Below are 6,873 nucleotides of genomic sequence, written 5' to 3' on the forward strand. Positions count from 1 at the left end.
AGTCCTCATCCCTCTACAAAAGATACCACCTCTGTCCTGCTATTTGCAAGTATGGAACAAAGAGGCCAAAGGCATGGAAGCAGAGTAAGAGAGCGGGCAGAGGGCCAGAGAAAGAGGAGTTTGCATGCATGGTGGAGGAGCCGCATTACTGTAAAAGGAGAACATGCAACTCGAGATTCAAATGAACTTCAGGCAATAATTATTGACCAAGTCATCAGTCACAGTTTGTCCTTTAGAGAGGCTGGACGAAGGGTTCAACCCATTCTGAGTCGGAGCACTTTGACATCTATTGCCAGGCATGTTTCAGAATGACAACAGATAAGTGACAATGTTACTGTAAACTACTGTGTATGTCAGCTTTACTGTATTGCCAGAACAAACTGTGTCTACAGTAATGCAGATGTTTCATCAGTCCCATTTATGTGTTTGACATAATGTCAATTTTGATATGATTTGTTATTGTAATGCATACGGTTCCATGCAACTGGAATAATTTGCTCTATGAATTTGCTTTTTTCCAGAGAATAATGTAGTTGAATCTGAAAGGGCACATCACAAATTAATTGTGGATCAAGCCAGCTTCAACCTCTGTAAAGTGAGGAGATGCGGGAGATCATTTATTGGGCAGAGGGTCACTGTTTTAGTGTCAGGTCAGAGGGGCGCCAATATCACCATGTGTGCTGCCATCTCCAGTGATACACATGCACACTATCAGTTCAATGCAGAATGCTCATCACTTTTCTTGAAGCACTAAATGAAAGACTGGTTTCAGCTAAAGAGAGAGAGGGCTGTTGATGGATTGGACATGCAAGGAGGTGCATTGCAACACTGCAAGGAAAAACATCCGTTGTCAAGTTATGAGTATTTCAACTCTATTATATTATTATTTATTTATTATTTTTTTAGATATTCCCACCCATAATTTTCTGTTTTTGTTTAACTATATTCAACACTTCTGAGTTTGAACAGTGTAATTTCATATTGATAGCTGTGTTTTGTATTTTGTGGTCCATTGTGCAATGCTTGATTGAAAGAATAAATGAATTTGACCACATGTTGTGGTGTTTGATGGAAGTATTTGCTTATGTTGCACGTTTTGTGAATGTTGGAGCATTTTGCAAACAAAAGTCATCATTTTGGCCAGTGAGCTTCAGTTTCAGCCGGTGTGTTAACCGTTTTGAAAATGTGATGAAATCTGAGTGGACAAGTGTTTAAGCAATCGAAAAAAACTGTAACCATTTACGCCTGGAGGCATATTGAGACCCGAATATCTCTGGAACAGAACCATACAGGGCCTTAAAACTGAAGATGCCAAAAGAAAAGTTAAGACCCAGAATCTAAAAGGGCATTAAGGTATCTTTAATACTACTTGTGTTACAGAAGTGCAAACTTTGGAGAACTTACAGTGCTTTTTCCCCATTTTTGAATGATCACCATTGTCATATAATGCAAAAATATTGCCAAAGTCTCTGTGTAAAAATCATATGATGCTAAAGTCATTTTTACCCCTGTGATTTGGCTCCAAATCTCAGGTGAAAGTTGTCATTTTTGAAAGTTGAGTAATAGTGGATTACTCGGTAAATATACATTTGTGACATTTAATATTTTGACATTCCTCACTCGACATGTTTATCTTTCTTCAGAAAAATATATATCAAAAATTTGAGCCGGGGAAGTTTCTGAAATGTGGTTGATTTGACACAGAATGCCCCTATACAGTGTGTGAGGCTGTCATCAAAGTAGTTTACAGGAATGGGACCCGCAACCTTGGAGCCTCTTTTTTTGTTTAAATGATGTCTTCTGACTTAATCCTTGAATAATTTGTTTATTAATATATATTATATGGTAGTATATAGGAGAAACATTTGAGATGTTAAATTCAGTTTAATGTTAATATTCAGTAATACCATCAATTTTACGGTGGATGAGAACAAAACTTGAACTGAGTTGAGCTGATTAATGACACTATTGTCACTATTGCTTTATAGCTGAATCAAATTGGTTCATAATTGATGAATTGTGCAACATTGACCCTGTTACTGAGCTGAATTGAGTCAGCACTGACCTGACTGGATCTGAATGACAACACTACTGTCTTCAATGCTGCTTATTGCTGGATTTAATGAATGAACTTTACGCCTTTTATTACACTGAAGTGCTGTGTTGGGAAGTAACTAGATACATGCAAGTAAATGAATTACAAAATAGCAATTTAATTACAAAATAAATGTAACCGTAATCAGTTACTGAGGAAAAATGTGTAATTATATTACAGTTACTTATATGAAGAATGTGCAACGAAAAAAAGATGCCTTTAAAATAATACTAATGATAAACAGCTTTTAAAAATAGGTTCAACACTAGTATTTAACGTACAGCATTCGCATCTGGCTTGACGTCTGCAATATCGCGTTATTTCATTGTTTTGCGCCTTTCGGAACGCACTGATCTAAAGTCTCGCGGGATTTCCGTGTGTTGACTAAATGCCACGTCGGTTGGAGAGTGAGCCGCGTCCGCTGGTCTGTATCTTACCGACTGCGCAGAGTTTTAGCGGATTGTATCGCTACAGGAGTCGTGCTGTGACACGGCAGCAGCAGCAGGTATTTACTCCGTGAGAGCGATCGTGTGTTTACTACTGTAACAATAGCTCGCTGTATTAGCAGAGAAGTGTTGATGGAGCTAACATCTGTCTGCTTTGCCTGGCTACTGTGAAACGGGGTTAGACCTGATTTAAGATGGTTGGACCTGGTTAAGTAAGCTTCTGTCGTTTGATTTTCCAGGTTTCGGAGGGATTTCAGAGAGTTTTAATGTGACTTCACAGAAGTTGAGGTGAAACACTGTTAGGAAGTCAGTATTGTTTCACGTTACGCTCTGCTAAAGGACACTTAACGTTATTTGGGAGGGAACTGATCTTAATAACCCGTGTCCAATAATCACAGCCCTGAAGGAAATGGGTTTGGTTAGGTGTGATTCCTCTCTGCTGTCGTCATGTCCGCTTTACAGCAGGATGTTGTTCTGATGTCACTTCTGTGTGTGAACATTCATTCATTCATTCGTTCATTCATTGGAGAATTGTTATTGAGTTCATAGAAGCTCTGCTACAAACTGACCTCCAAAACCTGACAGTTTTACTAGTCCAAGCTATTTGAGTTGAACTGAATCTGGGTAAGTTGTTAGTTGACATACTTTTTTGTACTGTTCTTGTATTGTTTTCAAGATCTTTACATAAATAAAAACATAATTTAGAAGTAATAGTCTATTTTCTGCCCTGTTTTGACCCCTCATCAGAACGCTCTGTTTGAGTAGGTGTGGAGGATCGTAGACTCTGAAGTAAACCCGATGTGAACCTGAGAGGAGGAGATATATTGAGAAACTAAACTTTATTGGTCTAAGTCAGTGCCCCTTTTCCTTACCTTCCTTTTGTTTGAGAAATTATCCAACTGAACGTCCCAACGTGAAATACCCTGACAACTATTTGTGTCCTTAAACGCTCATTTTTTGGGGTCGACAGCTTATAAAAATGTAGTTCTGGGTTTTTTAGCTTGTTTACTGTACACCTTGTCACACAGCAGCTTTTAGACATTGCTCTGTGTTTTGTTATAAGTCAGAAATGACAAGGACACAGCTTCCCGCAATACAAAGTCAACGGAGAGCGTTGGATTGTTGGAAGCATTTGAGCTGTGTTTATGATAAATATGCATAACAGGGACTGTAAAATATGTATTTTAGGGATGGAAATGACATTTTTATATTTGGGACATGGTAATTGCGCTACTTTGGGCTGTTTTTTTTTTATACTGGCATGGGCTTGGGATGCTTAATTAAACTGATGTAATAGTTGTGATCATTATTTGACCTTCCATGATCATTCAGACACGATCAGGTGCAGTACTCTCTGTCAAGTCTGCATCAAATCAAGCACTCCGCAATCACAGCTAAACTGTCTGATCAGTCAGGTGTTTGTCATGAGAAGTGCTCCACAAAACAGCTATGGTTTGCAGACATAAGAGTTGATGTGACATACATCTTTTGAATATACTGTGTGAACTCATTGCCCTGTTAGCTCGGAGAGCTTTATTTTCCCTCCTCAATAAGTTTTGTCAGTTGTTTTGTTTATTGGTCTAGGGCTGCCACTAAAGACTATTTTGATTTTGATTAATCTATCGACTAATTTATCGATTAATCTAAACGATTAATTTCCCACACAAAAAAATAAACAATTTTAAAGAACATTTTATTAATCTTGCAACTTTGCCATTCAGTAGTGTACCATAAAAAAGTATAAATGTAAACAAGCCATTGACGAAATGTAAAACTAAAAGAGTAAAAATGTAAACAAACCTAATAAAAATGAAATAAAAAGAAAATAATTACAAAAGTCTGAGAAAGTCAGCATGTTCTTAATGTCAATTAGGGCTGCACGATAAATCGCATGCGATATTTAATGCGCATCATGTCAGAAAGCCGGTTCTGTAATCAGCGGTAAATCTCCATCACCTGCGGGTGATCACTGACGAGCTGCGCAAAACCACGTTCATATTCGCGCGATTTTTTGCACAGCTCGTCAGTTGTAGTTAATGCTGCTCAATGTGAAATCCCGCAGGTGATGGAGATTTACCGCTGATTACAGAACCGGCTTCACTGGTAAGATGCGCGTTAAATACCGCATGCGATTTATCATGCAGCCCTAATGTCAATATATCCACATGTTCTGGGCTTCTGTTCATTACAGCTGTGAGTGCAACTACAAAGGGGAAAAAAATCTGTTTTAATTAACCCCAACAGTTGGGTTTTCACATTAAATAAACGCAATGTTTAGAGTCCACTAGAATCAAGTATTAAAATATTATTAGGGGCCAAGCACCGAAGGTTTAGTTTTTTCGCTATTTTTAATTGTTCGTAAAACATACTTTTTCGAACTCGTCCTAGACGGTTTGTCAGATTCTCACCAAAATTGGCTCCGATCATCTTCAGACCATGCTGGCAAAAAGTTATGGAATTCAAGTTGAGTGTCGATAAACGAAACTGTTTTTTGAACAGCGCCACTTAGGGGTGTGCGATATTGACAAAAAATTATATCTCGATATTTTCTGGGATTTTATCGATAACGATAAATAGACAATATTTTGCTATAGAGTGTGTTATTGTGCTGATATCTTATCTCTAATTGTGCTGACAGCTGACTCCTGAATTTTTTGATATTCTTCTGCCAAACTGCATCTGAGGCTGTATCTCTGCACATATTTGACATAATGACACTAAACTTTGTTTGTGCCATTGTCACCTCACACTGACCACGCCACATCAATTTGGTAACAGCGCCACCTATTGGTCAAAAGTGATAAGCCAATAAATCATATTACTAATGGTTGTATTTATGATTTTTCAGCCATTTCAATTACAATCATCCTAAAATTGCTTTTATTACTCATTGTTGCATTTGGTCTGATGCTCCATGCCATGCTTAGCTTCTCAATTTGCCTCTGGAGTGCTTGGCCCCGTGATTGCTGCTTGCAGCTATATTTAAAAGTTATTATTAAAAATTGTAAGTATTAAAAGTGAAATGTGTAAGTATTAAAAATAGAAATGTGTAAACAACAGATTTAAACAGACATCTCCAGCATGATGAAAAAAATGAACAGAGGACCTCAGTAGTGAAACTCCAAATGAAATCCAAATTTCTATTAAATCCTTTTTTACAGCAAAAGTAAAGTGCAAGAAGCAAGTGTCCATCTCATAGTACAAATCACTGAAATCAAAGTTCAGTATTATAGTGTAAGAATAACAACATGTCCACGTGTTCTGGTCTACAAATAATAAAATATTATAATTAATAATTAATTTTTGTGGTAATAAAAATGTATGTAGGTTAAGTGAACAAAAGCCTTTAAATTTACTTAAAATACATATATAATAGCAATGAGGCAATAATAATTAGTTCAAATAAAGTATCAACAGCAAGAAATCATATGGTTTTATCGAACAGACTGTTAAAATACTGTATTATAATGTAATAGAGCCACTGATCTATATATAATTAAAAAATAATATAATATAATCTCTATTATAGATCAGTGAATATAGCTAATGTACAGTACGCATTACAACAAAGGCCTGCAGAGGGCGCCAACGGCCTGATGATTGTTTTTACACATTACTGTGCGATCTAATACTTATTTAATATTTACTAAGCATCATTTAATTAAAATGTCCACGTAATCTTTAATATTTGGCCATTTGTTTAGGACAGAAATGCTATAGCCACTGTAATTTAATGAATATGTGGACATCAAAACGTGTAAACTCAGAGTGAGGGTTTGAGCTTTTATTTTGAAACAGCAAGATAATGATGTATTCTCCTGGGTTTGCGTGGATTTATAAATTATTAACCTTACAAATCTGATGAAATGGCACATGTTGCGTTCCCAGATGAACGTTATAATAAACCCAAACTCACAACAACATGCACAGATGGAGTTTGAGCCGCTCCACACGTGTAAATGATATCAGTTCCTGTGGAGCTACTGTGCCGCTGTGTGACGCACGTACTTAACCTACACGCCTATAACTGCATCGCATATAATTACTTAATTAAATCGTAGCTAGTGCTGGGCGGTATACCGGTTCATACCGAATACCGGTTTTTATTTTTGTTATGATATGAATTTTTAAAATACCGCAATATCGGTGTATGTCGCTTAAACAACGTTCGGAACGCGACACTGTTTGAAAAAAGTCCCTTTTCACTGTTGCACTGTGGTGAGGGAACAGCTGTATGTGTTACTAAGCGTGAAAGCTCTGAAACTGAAGCTGTAGAACTAATAGAACGTGATGACACAGAAGAACTCATCCACAATATCCACACTGACCGCC

At 37.1% G+C, this 6,873-nt stretch overlaps 1 protein-coding gene across 3 annotated transcripts in view; it reads left to right on the forward strand.

Moving 5' to 3' along the window:
• The first annotated feature begins 2,476 nt into the window (after nucleotides 1-2,476).
• The window catches only part of LOC107693768 (zinc transporter Slc39a7-like), a 19,341-nt gene continuing 14,944 nt past the window's right edge, over nucleotides 2,477-6,873 (forward strand). For all 3 annotated transcript variants that reach the window (XM_016493282.1, XM_016493283.1, XM_016493281.1), the window contains exon 1: nucleotides 2,477-2,600. The gene's annotated coding sequence lies outside the window, so the exon portion shown is untranslated. The remainder of the gene's footprint in view (nucleotides 2,601-6,873) is intronic.

The sequence above is a fragment of the Sinocyclocheilus anshuiensis genome, unplaced genomic scaffold (assembly GCF_001515605.1).
Source record: "Sinocyclocheilus anshuiensis isolate Anshui unplaced genomic scaffold, SAMN03320099.WGS_v1.1 scaffold1986, whole genome shotgun sequence".
Lineage (NCBI taxonomy): Eukaryota > Metazoa > Chordata > Actinopteri > Cypriniformes > Cyprinidae > Sinocyclocheilus > Sinocyclocheilus anshuiensis.